Consider the following 21,561-nt stretch of genomic DNA (forward strand, 5'->3'; position numbering starts at 1 on the left):
CTTCTATCCATGTCAGGGCTGAGGACTATATATAAAACAAGGAGCTGTCTCATGCCTTGGTTTGCTGCCAAAGCTTTCCTATGGTGAAAGAAGTGGGAGAACCGGGTCAGTAGGTGTAGTGCCAAGACTGACTTTCAGAGAGAAGGGTGTCACACTTAAGAATTGTTTCAGTGAGACTATCACAGAATATGAATCAGCAAAGAGATGCACCCAGTACCATATGAAAAACTCCAAAGGACATTTTATTCAAAGTGGTACAGAGGCAGACAAACGATAAGCAAAGCTTAATTGTCACTATGTACTTAAAACCGGGGAGCATAAACTGAGGCACCCAGAGGTCACTAGCATCTTAAAGCACGTATTTCTGGTGACTATTCAAGTTGCTCTGTGTAGGGACTAGCAATAAATCTGCTAGTGCATTAGCAAACCTAAGCAGGGTCTGGTTTCAAAGCGGATGAGGAACTGTGTGTTGAGATTCCTGCATTTGCCAGGGGGACGTGGGTGGCACTGTGGTCTAAACCACTGAGCCTCTTGGGCTTGCCGATCAGAAGGTTGGCGGTTCATATCCCCGTGACGGAGTGAGCTCCCATTGCTCTGCCCCAGCTCCTGCCAACCTAGCAGTTTGAAAGCACACCAGTGCAAGTAGATAAATAGGTACTGCTATGATGGGAAGGTAAATTGTGTTTTTGTGCGTTCTAGTTTCCATCATGGTGTTCCGTTGCGCCAGAAGTGGTTTAGTCATGCTGGCCACATGACTTGGAAAGCTGTCGGCCTGAAAACGAGATGAGTGCTGCAACCCCATAGTCACCTTTGACTGAATATAACCACCCAGGGGTCCTTTATCTTTACCCATTTTTTACCTATTTGCAAGGATTTGGACTAGATGAACCTTGGTGGCCCCTTACAACTCTACAACTCTATTATTTATTCTTTGTAACTTACCCTTCCAGACCCAGGCTCACTCCCACCACACGTTTCAGTATGACCTCCCTCTTCCTTCCTTTTTCTCCCACACAACCATTCCTTTAAGCAAGAATTACCTAATTTGAGGCAGGCCTTCCCAAGGCATTGCCACAGGTGCTCTTTCATTTTTATGGCTTGGCCCCGGAAGATATCAATATTATTCGTAATCTGAGTGGGTGTGTGAAGCTAGGCAGGTTGCCTTTTCTTTCCCACACCACTGAGCAGCCTCTCATTGGATAAAGGCTCGCATGCCCTGGCACTTTTCAGTGAAGCACTTCCTGAACCAGAAAACAGGCCCACTCTTCTCACTGACTCACTCAGATCACCATCACTCTAAACTTGTGGCTCCATCTTGCTTTCAGATGCTGCTTGGGTTCTCCTGCAGTGCGGATCCCAGGATCAGGGCATAGATGACAGTTTCTGACTGCACCTGTGGTGATCTAGGTCATTGAGGGTGTTCTTTTTACATCTTTCCTTCTTCCACATTGCCTGCATTGCAGGGTAAGCCAGAGAAACAGAAAAACTGGCTCTGTGAGCATTGTTTGCTCAAACAATGGAAGGTGTGTCCACATGAAGAAGCTCATTCCAGGCCAGGGGAAGGAAGCAGGGCTGAGCTGTTCGTTCCTCTCATTGTATCCTACAGATTCTGGAACAAACAGCCAGAATTAGTCCTCATTTCCACATGATCATGTGCATCATCGTCTTTTATTATTTGCTAAATATTTACAGTTTGCTAAGGAGCATGAAACTGAACTACAAAATCGTTTAATGTTTTTATTTTATTCTTGTCTTGTTCTTTCTCTAAGAAGCTCAGGACAATCTACATGGCCCACCATGATGCCCCCCCTTAATTCGCACAAGCACCTGGTGAAGTAGGTTAGCCTAATAGAGAGTGACTGGCCCAAGATTGCCTAGTGAGCTTCATAACAGAGTGGGGATTCGAACTCATCTCCCCCAGGCCTTGGTCACTACAACAACACTTTCTACCCAATATCACTCATGTGGGGAAGGGCATTTGCGAGAAGTATATTTACTGAGGACAGAATCACATGCTATTGTAGCAAACATATGCTCCTGAACCTATTTTTTGCTGTAATGACATTAATACAGGGAAGAACAGAAAAAAGTAGGCAGGTGGGATCCTTAACCCACCACTCTCCCCTACAAATGCTTCTAAAAGTCCCCCCCTCCTCCCCCTGAGTTAGCTTTACTTTCAGTCTCTACCCGATGAAGGAAAATGATCTTGGGTGGACATTGGTGTGATTAAACACCTCTTCCTTCCTGCTTTCCAACTCTCTCTTGTAACTTACTAAGCCCTGCATTCAGGCATCTTGACAAACAGGTTTGGGAATAAGCATTTGCTGAGATAATATGTAGTTTTGCCTCCAACTGAACAGGTAAGCACTGTGGTCAGATCTGCACTGTATGTTTGAAGTGCATTTAGCACATATTTAAACTGTACCTTACTCCACACAAAGCTACAACTCCCAGCACCCTGAACAATCTATAGTTCTTTGTGGTTAGCCTTGTGCTATAAAAGTGTGCTAAATGTGCTTCAGATTATTCTTTGATTCTGTGTATGGTATGGTATGGATGTGATTTAAAGAGGCGCTATGGGGAGATTTCCCCACCCCCACCCGGCAACAAATAGGGGGAGGATTTACACTGGGGAAAGGGAGAAAAGAATTCCACAAACCTTTTCAGCACATCATGTTCCCAACTTTCAAAGCGGCCATATGAGGCTACTGATTAGGTTTCCCCACCCCCAAACATACACACATACACAATCTTAATCACAGATCTGGTCACAGCTAGTTTGACTCTGAGTGGATAAACCAAGAAGACCACAGTTATTAGTGTGTGGCAGGGTAGAATGATGTTTAGTGTTTGGGGTGGGGTGAGCAAGAATGAGACTTTGCATGATGAACTTTTACTTCTGAGGCTGAATCCTGGACAAAGTGCTAGTTTTTTTGCCAAAAAAATAAATCTGTCTATTCATTAACAGAACACTGAATATTAAAATGAGGTTGTTAGTCAATTTCTCATTTATTCTCACTTTTGGACTTGTGTTCAGGGTCATTAAACCACTCGTTTGATATTTTTTTCACATAATAAAACCCAAACTGAACTCACCCATATAATTTCCATTGATGTAGTTAAGAGTGTTTTTGTTTTGCTTTAAGGGATATTTTTGTTGTTGTTATTGTTTCTAGATCATATGTAGGGTGATAAATGTCAGATAGCCAAAGAAAATAAATTGTGGAATGTAATTAATCTGCACCTTTAACAAAACACACTTTCTTTCTCATTTCCACCTCTTGCTGTGCTTAATGAATAAAGATTAAATGCACATTACTATGAATAGTCAAAGCATTCTAGGTTTTAATCAAAACGTTTTTCCTGCACTCTGTATGCTAATGAATGATCTGATACCTGTAAATGTTAAATGCAGACCATATACTGCCGAGAATTTCATTACATATCAACAACATTATTTTTTTAAGGTTAAAAACTTCTATTCATGCTTTCCAGTCCATGCATATACCACATGCATTCCAACACACAGCTTAGATTGTAAGATCCTCAGAACAGGGTGCTGTTGTTGTTGTTAACTGAAACAATATCATATACATTAGCGCTGCTATGTGAATAATAAATAATAAATAATAAACAATAAACAATAACACTTTCATGGGAACGTCTGTAAATTCCTGCAAAGCATGTTAGATTGTGGCTTTTACCTCTTAGAGAAATATAAAATATCTATATTTCTTCATATATGTTAGAAATAGCTTTGGGGATGCTGGTGTCACTTAACTGTTGAGTTCATTTTTAAGGAATGAAATTCGTCTTAATTAGTAAAAACAATAGATGGATAGACTCCCCTCTCTCTCTCCTTCTTACTTTTCAAAAGGCAGTTCACTCACTGTGCAGCTTATCAGTAGATTATCCCAATAAATGACAAGTTCTTGTCTCCAGCTTTGTAACCTTTTTGTCAGACATCACCTTGTTCGACCAAATAGCTTACTTGATGTGCGGCTGCCCCAATTGTCTGGCACCCTACCATAGCTGGGCTATATGCCAGCTTGAGCTCCACAACTATTTATGGCTTTGTGCATTCAAAGTTCAGCTATGCAAATCACAACTATTAAAAAAAGAAGGCACTGCAGATTTGTTTTTGAGATGTATTATGTGGCTCGCAAGGTCAAATCATTTGTTTTCTCTCCAGTAAAATACAGTTTTGTCAGTAATGATCGAAAAGATCATCACCTTTTTTTTAAAGCTGAGTCAAATTGAATGTAAACATCTCTTCACTCCTCTGCTAGAAAAAAAACCATCATGAGGCACACTTTTAATAGTGCAGAGAGAAGAAAAGGGGCATAGAATACAAGATGACATGCAAAAGTAACTCTTGTAGTGCATAATTATTAATGAGGACAGGGGAGAACCCTACAAGTTTGGAGAAAATGGTGAACATGGGAGGGTCAATTTTGAAGTATAAATTTTCACCCACCAAACAGGATAAGGACAAGGTAGAGAGAAACATTCTGCAGCAACTTAGGCTGTTAACTTTTTTCTTAGTTGGACTCCTGTGCATTTCACAAATTACTTGGTTAGATTTACATCCAGGGATTGTCTGGGTAGGGAGATACTGTTGTTACAGGAAAATGTTTACTTGTTAAATTTGTGCTTGTCTTGCAACTGTCAAGAAAAGAAAATGGAAGTCAAATAAAAGTCTTGGGTATCAAACAAAAACCTGGCAATCCTACCTGGAGATGCCAGAAATTGAACACATATGCCTTATCTATAAACCAACCCAACTTGCCATGTTACCTGATAATGGAACAATCCCAGAAATAGCTTTTATAGCTTGGGAGATTTGGAATGCCTTATGCAGTTCATGTCTACTTAGAAATAAATCCCACTGAGTTCATTAGGATTTGCCTCTAGGTAAGTGTGTATAGGATAGCAACCTTAAACACACACAAATTCTTCCTTCCCAGGGCTTAAAGTTAGTTGGTCCTACTGACACCCATGGAGCTGTAATTAGCTGGTTGTTATAGGACCAGCTACCATTTGTGGCAGGCTCTGGGAGTCCAAGGTCTTGCAAATAAAAGACAGGCAGACTCCTTCCCTTCACCAGCATTCCCACAATGCATTGCACCTGCTGCTCAAAGTTTGTGGGCAGGCCTTTCAACAGAGCCATGGTCACAGGGTATGTAAGGCACAAGCTCCGTCCTAGTGTCCCTATTTTTCAGGGATAGTCCTGGTTTTACAGAAGCCATTCTGGTCCCGGAATGTCCCACTTTTCCTTAGGACATCCCTATTTTCACTGGAGAAATGTTGGAGGGTATGGAGTTATGTGACCCCTGAGCCAAGGAGATAAGTAACTGTATAACCTTTAGAAGACATTTGAAAGCAGCCCTGTATAGGAAATACTTTTTAAAGCTCAATATTTTATTATGTTTTTATATATGTTGGAAGCCAGAGTGGCTAGTGCAACCCAGCCGGATAGGTAGGGTATAAATAATAAAATTATGGTGATGGGGTTGGAATACAAAATATTGGAGGATATGCACCACACTGGTTTAGCCAGCTTAGTTGTGCCTTTGGAGGCTCAGAAAGAGCTTTCCTTTCTTTTTTCTTTTCTTCTTTAGGTGATGGCGAGGCTCATAATCCAGCATAGTTTGGGCAGCCCCAGTGTGACCAACCTTTACTGGTATCTTTACACTGAGACGCTTTTACATCTCCTGTGCCATTGAAGGAATTCTCTTTTCTATTTAAGTTTCTACACCACACCCATCGGCTTGGTAGCCAGACGGCGCCCGAAATGAAAATGTAAACATTGCACAACTGTGAAGAGAGATAAAAGTACACAAGCTCATGGAGACTGCCACTTAGTCTGTGTTTGTCTGTGGCACCTTATTGTTTGCTGTGGGTTGCTGGCTGGAATACAACAGGCTGCTAGAAATCCTAATAGGAGACATTATTTTCAATGCTGGCAGTTCCAAAGAGCTAGCTCCTGTCTCTGGTTATCCATTGTGATTGAAATGACAGTGGGGAACTCAGGTCTGTGAGGTCCATGGGAATAACAGGCACTTTCTTTGCATAAAAGTATAGGGTAAAGGGACCCCTGACCATCAGGTCCAGTCGCGGATGACTCTGGGGTTGCAGCGCTCATCTCGCTTTATTGGCCGAGGGAGCCGGTGTACAGCTTCCGGGTCATGTGGCCAGCATGACTAAGCCACTTCTGGCGAACCTGAGCAGCACACGGAAACACCATTTACCTTCCCGCCAGAGCGGTACCTACTTATCTACTTGCACTTTGACATGCTTTCGAACTGCTAGGTTGGCATCTTTGCATAGGTGCTGCTTATTGTTGTCTGTGTGTGATTTCGAAGACATTGCTGTTCTCAAACCCAAGCGTAGCAAAGGAGAGTCCCCCACACCCAACACATGCACATTTTTAGTTTCTCTATGAATAATATAGAGAAAGCTGCAAAGCTGAATGGTCTTTTGGCACATTGAGCAATGTTGGTCCAGCCACCAGAAATGACATAACATCAGCAAATGTGAAAAAGTTCAGCTTGCTTAATGGTTGATCAAACATTTTGCATGCCAAGAATCCCAGGTTCAGTCTTAGGCCTCCAGACCCCCCATGTGTCCCTATTTTCCAAGGACAGTCCTGGATTTACAGAAGCCGTTCCAGTTTCAAATTTGATTCTGGAATGTTCCATTTTCACTTAGGACATCCCTATTTTCATCGGAGAAATGTTGGAGGGTATAGAGTTATGTGACCCCTGAACCAAGGAAATAAGAAACTATACAAACCTTAGAAGACATTTGAAGGCAGCCCTGTATAGGGAAGGTTTTTTTAAAAATGTTTAATGTTTTATTATTTATATACATATAGATATTGGAAAATGCCCAGAGTGGTTGGGGCAACCCAGTCAAATGGGCAATGTATAAATAAAATTGTTGTTGTTGTTGAATAGGACATCCCTAATTTCGTTGGAGAAATGTTGTAAGGTATGGGAAAGTTCTGCCTCATACACTAGAGATGTACGGTCTGCTAGAGGAGATAATATTGGCCTATGCTGACCAATTGTCAGAACCTATATAAAGCTGCTTCTTAGAGGAAAACCATGAAATCACAGAATATGCATTTTTTTGGTTATATAAACTAAATAGTCCTGTCTTGTGAATTATGGTCTAGTTCTATAGTCCAAAGGGGGGGGGGAACCCAGGGTATTTATGTGGCCAAACCTAGTTTCCTCTGAAACTTTATCACTGTCACAGGAAAGAGAGAGGAGGTGTCTTTGTGATTGTCACAAAAGCCTGCCAATTGGCATTCAACATAGTCAACTTCTCCTGGAAATTGAGAAAAACCAGTTGCGTCTGGTTTTGATGCAATTTTCAGTTTATAGAGCTATCCTAAAAGAGGTGGCTTAGACTTTCCATTCAAGGTATATACATCTGTCTTGTGCCTGAGTCGAGCAAGGAGCCTGCAGAATGAATAAAGAAACTTTTCCATTCAGCCCAGGCCAGATTTTATCAGTTCAAAGTGTAGACTTTGGACCTTTATTAATACCTACAAAGCTATGGAACTTACCAACTGTTAAATGACTATCCTTTAGTCAATTCACTTGAAAAGAGCAGCATGTTCAAAGAAACTCCCAGAAAACATAGTTAAGATAAACACTTCAAAAAAATCTGTCCCATAGACATGCTATTTAAAAGCTTCTTGAAAAGCATTCCTTTCAATAACATTAGCATTTTGTTTTTCAAGAAGCCTAGATTGAAATTGAATTTCACTTTTTCTGTAATATATGTGTGTGTATATATATATATATATATATATATATGCAGGTTTTGGTGTCCTCGGGTGTCTTCCCGTGTAAAAGTTGGGGTGCCTAGACACCCCAACTTTTACACGGGAAGACACCCGAGGACACCAAAACCTGCATTCCTGTACCCGTGAAAATCTACGAAAGCATATATATATATATATATATATATGTGTGTGTGTGTGTGTGTGTGTGTGTGTGTGTGTAAAACAACAACAACAACAGAAATGATCTATTCTGCCAAAAAAAGCTTTAACAAATTTATTCTGGCACTCTTCACCATGGAGGGTAGACTTTTTCTAAAAAATAAAAAAGGTATACAATTTTAATGTGTAAAGGTTATTCTCAACTCCCCTCTGTGCTATAGTTTTCATATATAACTCAAGTAAGGACAACTCATTATTAAAGAAGCCAGCAGGTGTTCTTCTCTCTGAAACATACTAAATAAAGAACTCTAACTGATTGTGTTGGCTGCATGCTCTGGAGGGGAAAAAGAGAAATTAAATAATGAAGGTAGAAAGTTTTCAACAGGGAGCTTGCTTTGGTAAAAGCAAAAGATTTTGTCTGAGCTAAGCAGTTCAGTAACAAAAATTTGGGCTGAGTTGGTAGGGGGGTTTTTACGTTCTTTTGGAAACATGGGTCCTTCTAGATGGGGGCATTTTGAATGCTAGCTTCCCTCTAAGTCAGTGATGGCCAAACTTGGCTCTCCAGCTGTTTTGGGACTACAATTCCCATCATCCCTGACCACTGGTCCTGTTAGCTAGGGATGATTGGTATTGTAGTCCCAAAACAGCTGGAGGGCCAAGTTTGGCCATCACTGCTCTAAGTCATGTATATTCAGTGCCATTTCAATGCTTGGCATCTATTCTTGTGGGAAGAGAGACTGTATCTGAGTAGTTTTTCTGTCCCTCTCTCAATCACACCTCCCACTCTCTCTACTGTCTTTTCTCATTCTGTACATGCATGCGCCAAAACTGTTGGTCAAAGGCCTTGTGAGTTAAAGCTCTAGACGATGCCATGAATGGGCTTGCACACGCCGTATATATGATTGTACAGAAGACCACTCAAAGAACAGCAGTCATGGGAAAGTGCAACTTTGCTTTATTGAGATTCCTTGAGAGGATGGAATCATTATTAAACCAGTTCACATCCAGAGTATCAAATCTGTTCTAAACCAGCACTCAGGGAACTGCATCAGTTTCTTTGCAAATTTGTTTCTCCGGTGGGCACGATGATATTTCTTCACCCAGTAGGGGAGCTATTCTATATATATATATATATGTATATTTACTTTGGGCTTTGCCATGTCAGTAATAAAATCCATGTGTTCGTAAATGTGAAAGAAATTAGGGGAAAGTTCTAATTATGGAGTTGCAGTGAAGCATAATTGAGGCCACTGAGCTCAGTGCTTTTGGAAAATCATCAAATCTATCCTAGGGTGAAGGTTGCACAGAACTTGCCTTTGGATTCAGAACTAGCGACTGACCAGCATGCCATTTGAGATCTGGAAGTAAGCCAGTGAGAGGGAACTCTTTCCCCGGCTCCCGGAGGTTGACCAAACTTCAGTCGCTTCTTTAAAAATTGTGTAAGAGCTTGTGTAAGAGTTTTATTATTTATTTATTTGGTTGGTTGATTGCTTTGTTTGGTTTCAAAATCCTCAGGCTGCCTCTCCAAAGAAAGACTCGAGTCTCAAAGGAGCAAGAATAAAGCCATCCAATAAAACAATTGAAACAAAATCTTCAATGTATTAAAAGCACTGTAACCAATAAAAGCAGCCAACAAGATAAAACACACAAGAGTAGCTTATTTTCCCAGCTTGCTAGGCCCACTGCTAATATCCTCCCCAGTGCTTATTTGCCAGGCTTCATCTTTGGCAAATTTCACTGCTTGGTTCAGATGTGGCTTTCGAGGGATGCTTTTGGGGAGGATGACTCCTGAATGCAGTTGTGTGCTGCTTTGCTGGGCATGAGGAAGTATGTGCTGTGTTCTTCTGCTTGTTTTGGTATTCATGAGTTGACTATTATGATTTTGATAGCATATTTTTTATTTTAAAAATGATAGAGCTTTAAAAATACTTTTATCCCATTTGGAGCCAGTGTGGTGTAGTGGTTAGGAGCGGTAGTCTCGTAATCTGGTGAACCAGGTTCGCTTCCCCGCTCCTCCACATGCAGCTGCTGGGTGACCTTGGACTAGTCACACTTTTTTAAAGTCTCTCAGCCTCACTCACCTCAAAGAGTGTTTGTTGTGGGGGAAGAAGGGAAAGGAGATTGTTAGCCGCTTTGAGACTCCTTAGGGTAGTGATAAAGCAGGATATCAATTCCAAACTCTTCTTCTTTGTTTAGGGTATTTTTTTTAAGACATACAGTGTCATGGAAACCATAATATAGGTCTTACTTCTTCCAGTAGAAGTCCTCACTTCCTTTTTCTCCAGGAATTTTCAACAGGGCTGAATGGAGACCTTAATGGGTGAATGAGGTGAGGAAGATGGGTGGTTCCTAGGAGGAGTCATGTCCTAAGACAGGCTTCCTCAACCTCTGCCCTCCAGAGGTTTTTGGCCTACAACTCCCATGATCCCTAGCTAGCAGGACCAGTGGTCAGTGAAGATGGGAATTATAGTCTCAAAACATCTGGAGGGTCGAGGTTGAGGAAGCCCATCCTAAGATATGTAATCCCCTCCCCCAACCAGGCTGTGCTGGTTTTTAATGGTTAAGAGCCAAGAACACTCAGTAGGTTAAGCTAGTGTGTATAAACATTAGTTTATAAATAATATGCCGTAATAATAATGTTAGTGGGCATTTCAGTCCGCTAGCTTTGTTTCATCTTGCACCGAGGTGATAAAGTGGATTGGGGAAACCTAAATGTCGCTTAGCTTGATTTACAATTCACTTACCGGTAAGTAGAAATATGTAGACTGAAGCTGATTTGCCATTTCCATTAAGCTGATTTTAGTCAGCTTAACTGGCTTGTGGATAGGGTATCTCTTTATGTTAGTTAGTGTATATTATAGGGGGGGGGATAAACAAAACCCACTTTCAAGTCTCGAGGTTAATTCACACCTTTTTTTAGAACCATATATGATCCGGTTTTTTCCTTTTAGAAGTGAAATTCAGCAACATACTATTGCAAAGTTTCTCTCCCCACAAATATTATCAGCTTGAGAGGAATGACCTCCTATCCCTCTCTTCGCATTCTATGGGTTCTCCCAATGCCCCCCTACTCAGCCAATTTCAGGGGGCACACAAGGGAAGGAGAGGGAAGCCCCATTACACAAGCAGAAGCTCTTACACAGGGAGTCCACTGATGGAATTAATTTGGTGAATCCCACCCCCATGTTAACGATTATACATTAAAAAAATAAAATAAAGAGCAAACATTAAGTGCTGTTTGGCTCTTCCATCTTCTTCTTAATTGCAGAAAGTCAACCTAAAAATGCTTTAAAACAGACTTTTATATAATCATGTAGCGTATCCATGTCCCCCTTTTATTAGAAATGCGTTTTCTGATGCCATTTGAAGATAATTGACAGTCAACATCAAATAGCTAATGAAAAGCTTCCCTTGCCTTGTCAAAGCGGAGCTTTATGAGGCCAAACTCAGCATCCTCTGAAGCTTGTGGAAAGAGCTCTGTTAACTTCAATAGGAGCAGGATTGTGCCAAAGGGCTTATTGGAAAGTGAGTTATGTAAATTGTATACACATTAATAACGAACCTCTTTAAGATAAAATGCAACTCAGCATGCTCACAATGAAGTCAATAATATGGTGCCAACAGCTCTTCATTCTCATTTAAGACTCCCATGATTAGGAACAGGAAGCGACATGAAAAGATTATTTCTATTGTTCTTTGTATAGTACTTTCTGGGTGCAGCAACTTCAGGAAACCTGTGGTGAGCATTGCCATTCCACTTTACAGATGGCAAAACTGAGATGGAAAAATAATAGAATTGTAGAGTTGGAAGGGAACCCGAGGGTCATCTAGTCCAGCGTTCTGCAATGCAGGAATCTCCGCTAAAGCATCCATGACAGATGAGCATCCAGCCTCTGATTAAAAATCTCCAAAGAAGGAGAGTCCACCAGTGCTCAGTGAATTCAGTGAAAGTTAAAACATTGGTCTCCAAAAGCTTAATCTTCATTAATTTGGGCAGAGTCAAGAGCTCAGAGGTATAATATGCTCCATCTCATGCTTTCTGAATCTCATGGTGGGTTGCACTGCACATAAGCTATAGAATAGAATAGAATAGAATAGAATAGAATAGAATAGAATAGAATAGAATAGAATAGAATAGAATAGAATAGAATATGTCGTACAACCAGTGCTTTTTTCTGGAGGGGACGCAGGGGTACACATACCCCTAAACATTTTGTGGCTTTATGTTTGGCCTCATTGAGGGGCAGTATTTCAATATGAGTAGGAAAATGAAGAGTACCCCTAAACATTTTTTTAGGGGGGGAAAGCAGTGCATATAACAGTATAAGCTATAATAAAGTGTTCATTTTAAGGTTTTACAACCTTGTTTGTGGTGCAAATGAGTACTTCTTCTCTTTACATCCTTTATTTCCAAAATAGTATTCAAGGCAGCAAGCAAAGCGTTCATCCAAAACGCCATTAAAATTAAAATCAAAAATTCTGAAAGCCTGGATAAAAAAATTAGAAATAGACGGACACTAACACAGCTACCCTTCCAGAAATATCTGTGTATATTTCATTGTTTTCATCATACCGTATGAATCCTTCACCTCTAGCAGCAGTTAACAAATCGTGTGTGTGTGTGTCTGTGTGTGTGTGTGTGTCTGTGTCTTTGTGTATTTATATAGATCAATAGTAACAACCCCTATGGATATTGAAATACTTCCTCTTCCATTACTAGCATTTGTTGAAAACATTGCCCCATCAGCATGACCACACTATTTTACAGTTTTAAAGGATATAATATAGAACATACAGTAAAGTGAATAGGTCACAACCAGAAACACTAATTTACATTCCTTTGATTTAAGGATTTTAAAAACATGCACTAGAATGCAACTTTAAAGCTCTATTTCTGCAAACACTTGATTGTATATTCCATCTGAACAATTGTTTGGGGGTTGTAAAAGTTACTCAGGTGCATTAAAAAAATTGCCCAAAGGGATCCATTGTCTAACTTAGTCATCTTAAAAGATTTGTTCATTTTGACTTAATTTATACTGTGGATTCTTCTTCCGGAGTTCCATGTCCCAGTTTACCAAACGTCTACACATGAATAGTCTCATTAACTTCAGTTAAAATAATGAATTGCTTAAGAGTAAATCTGTATATGGTTTCTGAATTTGAGGGCATACAAATTTGCATTAATTTTGTTTGTTTTTATTTAATGCATTTATATATTTCCCTTCCCCATTAATTTTCCAAGGTGACTCACGTTAAAAACATCTCGTCGTAAAACAACCTACACCACAGGATCAATCTTAACACATGAAATATAACAATGAACACAAATACAACCAATAAAAAACAGCTCAAAGAAGAAAGGCATTCTCTTTCAGCCCCTAAAAGAGATTAGCAAAGGAACTAAGCATACTGACTGGGGGTAGAGTTACAACCAAAAGGGATTTGCTTTGACCTCAGTAGCGGCTTACCTAACCTCTGAAGGTGAAGACACCTGGAACATGGATGAAGACTACAAGGAGGAGGAGGATCCAACATGGCGGCGAAGGTAGTTTCCGAGTAATTTCGCTTACCCTTATCAGAGTTTTTAAGTGGTTTTAAGCGGGTTTTATCCTCCCTTGTTTTTATCCGTGAGTTTTAATGACCTGCTGGCTGTGCTGGCTGTCTTTTAGTATCTTTTAGTATCCCGCTGCTTGTGTTATCTTTGTTTTCTTTTTATCTGGGATACTCTGACGCCCGGACTTGCCGCCATGGCTGCCGCCGCCTCCCTAACTGGGAGAGATAAGTGAAAGGTTCTCCTGGGCATAAATCCTCTGCCCTGTCGACCAGCTCTTTCCTTTAGCTTTCAGTTTATTGCATACTACGAAGTGAATTTTGCCCGACTGCTGGAACCGAGCTGTCTCGAAAATCCTAGGAACAAGGAAGAGGGGAAGGAAGAGGCTTGAACTAACTGCCTTACTGTGAGTAATTTTTTATGGCACCACTCTCCTGGAAGTGGTAGTATTCTTGTGAGGAAGACTAAAGGATTTAAGGAGCTCCCCAGCACAGTGCCCACGCCATTTCTCCTGCAAAATTGACTTATGGGTCATGGAAAACGTCCAAGAGACTCTGACGAGGCATTATCCTCTCCGAGGCCTAAGCAATTAAGAAAGGGTTCACCTAAAGGAGGGAGAGGCCCCGAGGAATGCACCTACTCAATAGCAACTCAAAATCGTTTCGATCCTCTAACTGCCCTTGAAACAACATCAGAAGATGAGGCCCCTGAGACGTTACAAATTGGAAACGCTAATGGTAACACAAATGGGGATGGTCCCTATCCGAAGGAGGAGTTGGTAGCTGAATCGGACTGCACAGGATGCGAGCAACTCCATCTAATAATTAGAACTCTAAACTGTATATTTAAGAGAATTGACGGCCTATCCTCTCAGCTGCATAGCCTTCAGCAAAAACTGGATGACCAGCCGGCACAGACAGCCCAAGATGGGGCAGGAGATGTTCCATTGCGCCAGCAGAAAGCTCCACCGAACACTGATTGTATGAGGAACTGCAAATACAATCTCAACCCCGCACTGAATCGCCAATCCCTGATTCTACATCCAAGGAAGATTTCCCTAACCATCCGGGAAAGGGACCTAAGTTGGACAACGCTACATGGGTCTAAAGAGCACCTCAGATGGCTTCTAAAACTCGAGACATCACAAATAGATCTTTGTGCTGTGCTTCCCTTAGTCCGCCAGAACAGATATCAGAGAATAATGCTGGCTTTCCACTCTGCAAAAATCCCCTCTCTTCTTATTCAGCAAAAAGTGTTTTTGAATAGTCTCGGCATTTTTCCAACGAGAGTTTTCATGGACTCCATAATTAGACCCCTCCTATCGGAGAGATTAATCAAGGAGACGGTACAACCTTCCCATCCTGAACCACAAAAGAGGGCTGAGCTGTACACCTCATGTCGGGGCCAGTCCCATAGCACCCCCACTCCTACAACTAAACACTATGATTGTGCCAGTAACTCTTTGACACCCCAGGAGGAAAGAGAGCTTATCGCCTCCTTTGGAGAGTTACCAGCGATGGAACAACAAGAAATTATAAATAGGCTGGACTCACTTAAACTTCAGCTCCTAAGTATCGCCTGCAACGGAGTTACTATGAATAATACCCACTCTAACTTAGCGGTGCCATGCCCCATGGAGGTGGAAACAACAATCCCCCAATATCCAGCATATAAGGTGCCATCAGCATTGGATGGGAAGGTCCCACTGCTGGAGGCAGACTCTTCCCCTCCCCTTCACACTGGTAACTCATCCCTGCTTTTAATAGACTTATCTGTTCCCTCTGAGATTAACCGATCAAAGAATGAATCTCAGGATAACACTCCCCTGGATAAATCGTCGCCCCTGCACCCCTCCATGCCGGACTTGGAATCAACATACATCGAAGACCATCCACGACCTGAGACGGTAGTGACCACTCCAAGTCAGGCTTCTCCACCAAAAATCCAAAAATTACGCGAGGAAGACACTATAGTGTCGAGAGTCAACACAGAGTGGACTGAAGACCCAGCAGGACATATAAATCAAATGATCACAAGTGTTTCGGTTAGATCCCCAAAGAGGACGGCTCCAGCGGATTTGGCAGGAGCCTCTTCAGAGCCTAGTTGGGCCCGACAGCTAAAATCGCCAAATATTATCTCTACTCACCAGGATGCTAACTCTTTTCTGCCCCCCCAAAATTCAGGCCCTTGCGACTTGATCGTGCCACAACCGGCTCGCACTAGAGCAAAAGACCCACCACACCAGGACGTCAACCTTCAGCAAAGGAAAATAACGGACTTCTTTAAGGGAGCGTCCTTGCTGCATAAGAGCTTCCCACAAGAATTTAAATGACGGTTAGCCGGACAACCCAAAAAACCACCAATATCGATCCTCTGTTGGAACATCGCTGGCTGGCGTAGGAAAAAATGTGACCCAGAATTCCAGTCGTATATCAATTCGTTTCATATCATTCTATTGCAAGAAACTTGGGAGGAGGGTGAAATTGTTATAAACGGATTCGACCTTCTATCTCTTCCAGCTTGCCCCTCCCAGAAAGGAGGACGGCCGAAAGGTGGTCTAGTAATTGGTATCTCACTGAAGCTGCATTTCAAATTTTCATTAGTTTTGACTGCTCCCCCCTATGCTTTATCCGGGTTGATGTCAGGGGGGGAAGTATCACTGCTAATCTCCAATGTCTACCTCCCGCCAGGGGGTTCGTCCCTTGAACTGCATGATAGATGGGAAATATTAGAAGATCATTTAGTATCATGCCGAGTTAAATATTCCAATAGCCAATCCTTAATTGGGGGTGACTTTAACGCACGCATAGCAGCAAATTGGGTCGATTTAACTAAAGCTAAATGGTGGTCTGCTCCATGCCTCGACAATTATGATTTGAGACATGCCGTGAGGAGAACCTCAAAAGACTCTAAAGTAAACGAGGCGGGAGTACTTCTTTACCAAATGGCTATTCGCTTAAATCTAGTACCCCTGAATGGTTGCTGCCCTCCCGATATACCGGGGGAGTATACCCACCTAGGCATAAAATCAAACAGTGTACTAGATTACCTTTTAGCCTCGAGTGATCTGATGCCGAAAGCTCTCTCTTTTAAGATTGACAATATTCAGTTCAGTGACCACCTTCCACTTGCTGCTATGTTTGACCTAGACTGGCACGGGGACGAGTACAGTCATCCAACTCAATTAGACACTAACACAGAAAACCCGGTAGAGGGCATTAATACAGCATTACGAGTGAAAGGTATAAAGTGGTCTGTAACGCAGGCTCAAAAATATTCTCAATTTTTTCAGCAGGAGATCATACAAACCTATTCAGCCCTTGACATAACCTCATATGAACACGATCAAACTATTAATCTATTTGCCAATCTGTTGAATGACCTTACGTCATTCTTTACTGTCCCAACCCACCAGGTAAATCGGGCCCACTCCAAAACAGGTGCACTGTGGTTTAACCGTAATTGCAAACAAGCCAAACAACATCTTTGTGCTATTTATAATGATTACAAATCCTCAGGGGCGACTATGCTTCCCAAGGAGTACTATCAGGCAAAATCAGCTTACAAATATGTGCAAAAAAAGGCCAAACAGGAATGGCAACTGAACCGCTGGCATGCACTTATAGCTGCCTCAAATACCGGTAATTCCCGAAAATTCTGGCTGTTGGTTAACAGAAAATCTAAAAGTTACCCACTAACCGTTATCCCTGCCCCAGTTTGGGAATCATTTCTAAGGAACTATTTTGCCTTACCAGACCTTAATATTAATACAATCGATGGATCCTATGAGCAGCTCCCGCTTTGGCCACCCACTGACCCGGAAGAAATCCACGGACTCATTTCCAATCTCAAAGTTGGAAAAGCCCCCGGTCCCGACCTAGTCCCGGCGGAAGCTATAAAACTTCATGCACACTGGTGGGCGAAAATCCTGGCCGTTACTTTTGATGCCGTAAACAACAGTGGGAAGGTTCCAAGAATATGGAAGGATGCGATTATTATTCCAATCCATAAAAAGGGCTCAACAGATGACCCGGGAAATTACAGGAATATCAGCTTATTGTCAATAATTGGGAAAATATATGCACGGTTCTTGTTAACTAAGCTTACTAAGTGGGCCGAAGAGAACAACCTGATTGGGCCTGAACAGGCTGGTTTTAGACCGAATCAGTCAGCGGTTGAGCATGTCTTAGTTTTATACCACCTTGCCCGGAAATATTCCGCCCCAAATAGAGGCCAACTTTGTGCAGCCTTTATTGATTTAAAGGCCGCTTTTGACAGCATCCCCAGGGGATTACTTTGGGGGAAATTAGCACGATGGGGAATAGACAAAAGACTTTTGTGGCTAATAACTAAATTGCATGACGGATCAGCCGCAAGGGTGAGAATCACTCCGGCCGGTGACCTCTCAAATTCAGTAACCATCAATAGAGGTGTCCGTCAAGGATGTATCCTTGCTTCGACCCTTTTTAATCTATTTATAAGTGATATGAGGGCGCCTCTGATAGATTCTCAAGAAACGATCCATGCCCCTCGCCTTGCCCAATATCGTTGCCCCCTTCTACTCTACGCAGACGACGCAGTGATCCTATCTTTCTCAAGAGTAGGCCTTAGGAGGGCACTGAAAATTTTTGATGCTTACTGCAAATCAAATTTTCTTACAATTAATCATGCCAAGTCCAAAGTTTTAATTTTCACCAAGAGTCGAAAAACCTATAATTGGAGAATAGACGGAAAAGCCATCGACCAAGTCTTTAAATTTCAATACTTGGGAGTCCTTCTCCAACACAACATGGGCTGGAAGGTCCATCTGGCATATGTATTAAATAGAGCTAAAGCCCTTTCCTTTGCGCTACTGCGTTTTTTCTTTTCAGATGGGGCTTTCCATATTCCATCAGTGTTAAAAGTTTTCAAGGCAAAGGTGATTGCAACAATAGCATATGCAATCCCAATATGGGGGTCCTTTGTTAATCTAACCCAATTGGAGGTAATCCAAAACCAGCTGCTAAGAAGGTTGCTAAAATTACCCAGGTGTGTAGGCAATACTGCTATACGTCTCGAACTAAATATTGCATCTCTAGAAACCTCATTATGGAAATGCATCCTCTGTTACTGGTTGGCATTATGGCATAAACTTCCAAATCTCCACTTGATACAGTGTCTCTGGAGAGACGACTTCCCTAGCCCTTGGGCAAAAATAATACATGGGAAACTTGTGTCCTTAGGGCTATCTCCATCTGAACTACTAAAATTGGATTTAATTTCTGCCAAGAGAATTATAACTCACAAATTAGAGGAGATGGATTTACAATTTAATATTGCGACAGGTGGTGGCACCTGTTCGCCGATAAACCTTGGCTTAACACCACCAACGAAGCTTCCATCTTATTTAACTACCTTATCTGTGGTGATGCACAGGTACGCCTTTATAAAGGCTAGATTCAATGTTTTCCCATCAAATGTGTTGGGTAACAGACTCTCCAACGGACAGATCTCACTCCTCTGTGACTGTAAAAGTGGATCTACAGAATCGTTATATCATATAATCTTCTGTTGTCCTATACATTCGGCTTCACGGTCCAAGTTTCTGGCCCCATATTTATCGAGAATAGCTGACAGACCTCAGGAAGCCCAAATAATATACTTATTAAACGACGAAGACTCAAGTAGATCCCTTGCAGTCGCTAGATACCTGATTAATGTCTTATTTCATAAGAGGAGAAATGGCTCACTGTATGACTCTGACAGCTTAGCCAAACTTAAGAACCATCAATAAGTGCCAGAACTAAGACGCATATCCCCCAAAATCTGAGGGATTTGAATTGCGGTCGACATAGAGGGAGCTTATTACTTCAAACCAATTGAAGTAAAATTGGTTTTATAGGGGTGTTTTAACTTGGAACTGTTTAAATTGTATTGTTTATGGATAAATTTTGATGTATTGTTTTTAGATATGGGCCAATGGCCGTAATAAACCAATCAATCAATCAATCAATGGATGAAGATCTCAGTGGAAGGGCAGGAAGGGATGGGTGCATGTGACCCCTCATATACCCTTGTACCAAGCCATTCAGGGCTTTAAATACCAGCACTAGCACTTCGAACTAAGTACTGAAAGTCACTGGACCCCTGGATGTGTATAATAATCTTACCAAGATATCTTGGAACCAGCTGTGGCTTCCAAACACATTTCGAGCTCATTGTAGTAACCTAACCTGAAGAAAACCAAATTGTGGATAACTGTGGTGAAGTCATCATTCGGGGGGGCGCACAGCTGGTGCCCTGCAGTTGGTGGGAAATGCCTTGGTTCACATGTGAAACCTGAGCATCCAAAAACAGGGCTGGTTATAAATGCATATGTAAGCTACAATCTTGGTCCTCCAAAGAATCATAGGTTGAAAGGGTCCATGAGGATCATGTCATCCAACCCCCTAAAATGCAGGAATTGCCAACCTTTGCATCCTGGCAGGGTGGGACATGACATGGAAACTGTACACTGAATGCAAAAATGTAGACAAGTTGTAAAAGAGCAACAAAATTTTTATAAAAGTGCATACGGACTATTTTAAAAATGGAGAACACAAGGACCCTGTCACCCCTGATCATTGGCCATGGGGGCTGGGGCATTGGAGTCCAACAGTATCTGAAAGGCTATATGTTTCCCAGACCTGAACTAGGAGATAGTAACACCAGAAGCTACCAAGTCAGACTACTGGTCTATCAAGCTTGATTGATACTGGCAGTGACTCTCCAGGATTGAGGCTGGAGACTTATTCATGCAAAGCATGTGATCTCTCACTGACCAGAAACAAATACAATCATACCTTGGCAGTCGAAAGGAATCCATTCTGGAAGTCTGTTTAACTTCCAAAACATTCAGAAACGAAAACATGGCTTCCGATTGGCTGCAGAAGCATCCCGCAGCCAATCAGAAGCTGTGGAAGCCACACCAGATATTTGGATTCCAAAAATCATTCAAAAACCAGAACACACACTTCTGGGTTTCGATCATTCAGGAACAGATTTGTTTGGGAGCCAAGGCATTTGGGATCCAAGGCACCACTGTAAACTATTCTGCAGCTCTAACTACTGGGGGTCTTCTAGACAGTGAACAACAAATTTCAAAACCTATTATGCCAAACCTACACAACTTTTGAGACATTAAACTTTAAAAAGTTTGCAGTCATTCCTATAAGTAGCCCATTTGTTTGGTTGGTGAGCTGTATTTAGTTTGGCAGGTTGCTTGTTGTACGGGCTTTATATTATGCGCCAGTGTTTGAAGGGGAAAACAGAAAAAAATAATGTACGTATGATTAAATGTTTATTAAAATTAAAATATTCAAGTTTTAATTATGCTTAATTGTATATAATTAAAATGGGAGGATTAGGGAACTTAATAAACATTTCATCTGAGATTAAGCAAAATCAAAAGGACATGTTATAGAACAATACTTCCTCTCTCTCTCTCTCTCTCTCTCTCTCTCTCTCACACACACACACACACACACACAAAGTATATGTATTAGACTTTGCTATCTGACATGTCTTTTGAAAACTTAAAGGCCCAGCCTAACATTTTTGTGTCTACTGATAATTAAATTCCTGAAATATTAATTGTTCTGAAAAGTCAAATCCACTTACCAGGCCCTTGTTCACTTCTACGATGCTTATGATGGCAGGCCACACTGATGTTCAGAGCCAATATCCCCTTAAAGTGCATCTGCTTCACATTATAATATAAAATATATAATCATTATATTGCTTCAGTGTTTAATATTTGCCCTTTGGTGTGTAGATGGAAAGTTTGACAAATAGAGGCGTCATTGTGCTTTGGCTCAGAATTAGCAATGCACATTGACTAATGGAGAGGAAAACTTGTGATTCCTGTTCCTCCATTTCTCCATCTTGTTTGAAATAGAATTTCCATACCTCCTTTGCTTGGAAGATGTGCACATTCTAGTTGGATAAATAGAAAGGAAGATTCCTGGCTTGTGATCCCCATATCAACTACTGGATAAAGATACCTGTAGAATCAGCCCTTCACTGGCTGAAA

General features: G+C 41.5%; 1 protein-coding gene and 1 long non-coding RNA gene across 2 annotated transcripts in view; one reads left to right on the top strand and one right to left on the bottom strand.

Moving 5' to 3' along the window:
• LOC309371549 overlaps window positions 1–3,953 on the bottom strand; it is a 53,616-nt gene extending 49,663 nt beyond the window's left edge. Inside the window, exon 1 of the long non-coding RNA XR_014169183.1 lies at window positions 3,891–3,953. This is a non-coding gene — a long non-coding RNA (uncharacterized lncRNA). The remainder of the gene's footprint in view (window positions 1–3,890) is intronic.
• Window positions 1–21,561, top strand: part of ADGRL2 (adhesion G protein-coupled receptor L2) — a 244,508-nt gene that overhangs the window by 1,815 nt on the left and 221,132 nt on the right. The gene's annotated exons all lie outside the window — the stretch shown is intronic.

The sequence above is a fragment of the Podarcis melisellensis genome, assembly GCF_964234715.1.
Source record: "Podarcis melisellensis genome assembly, chromosome: 6".
In the NCBI taxonomy this organism is placed as follows: Eukaryota; Metazoa; Chordata; class Lepidosauria; order Squamata; family Lacertidae; genus Podarcis; species Podarcis melisellensis.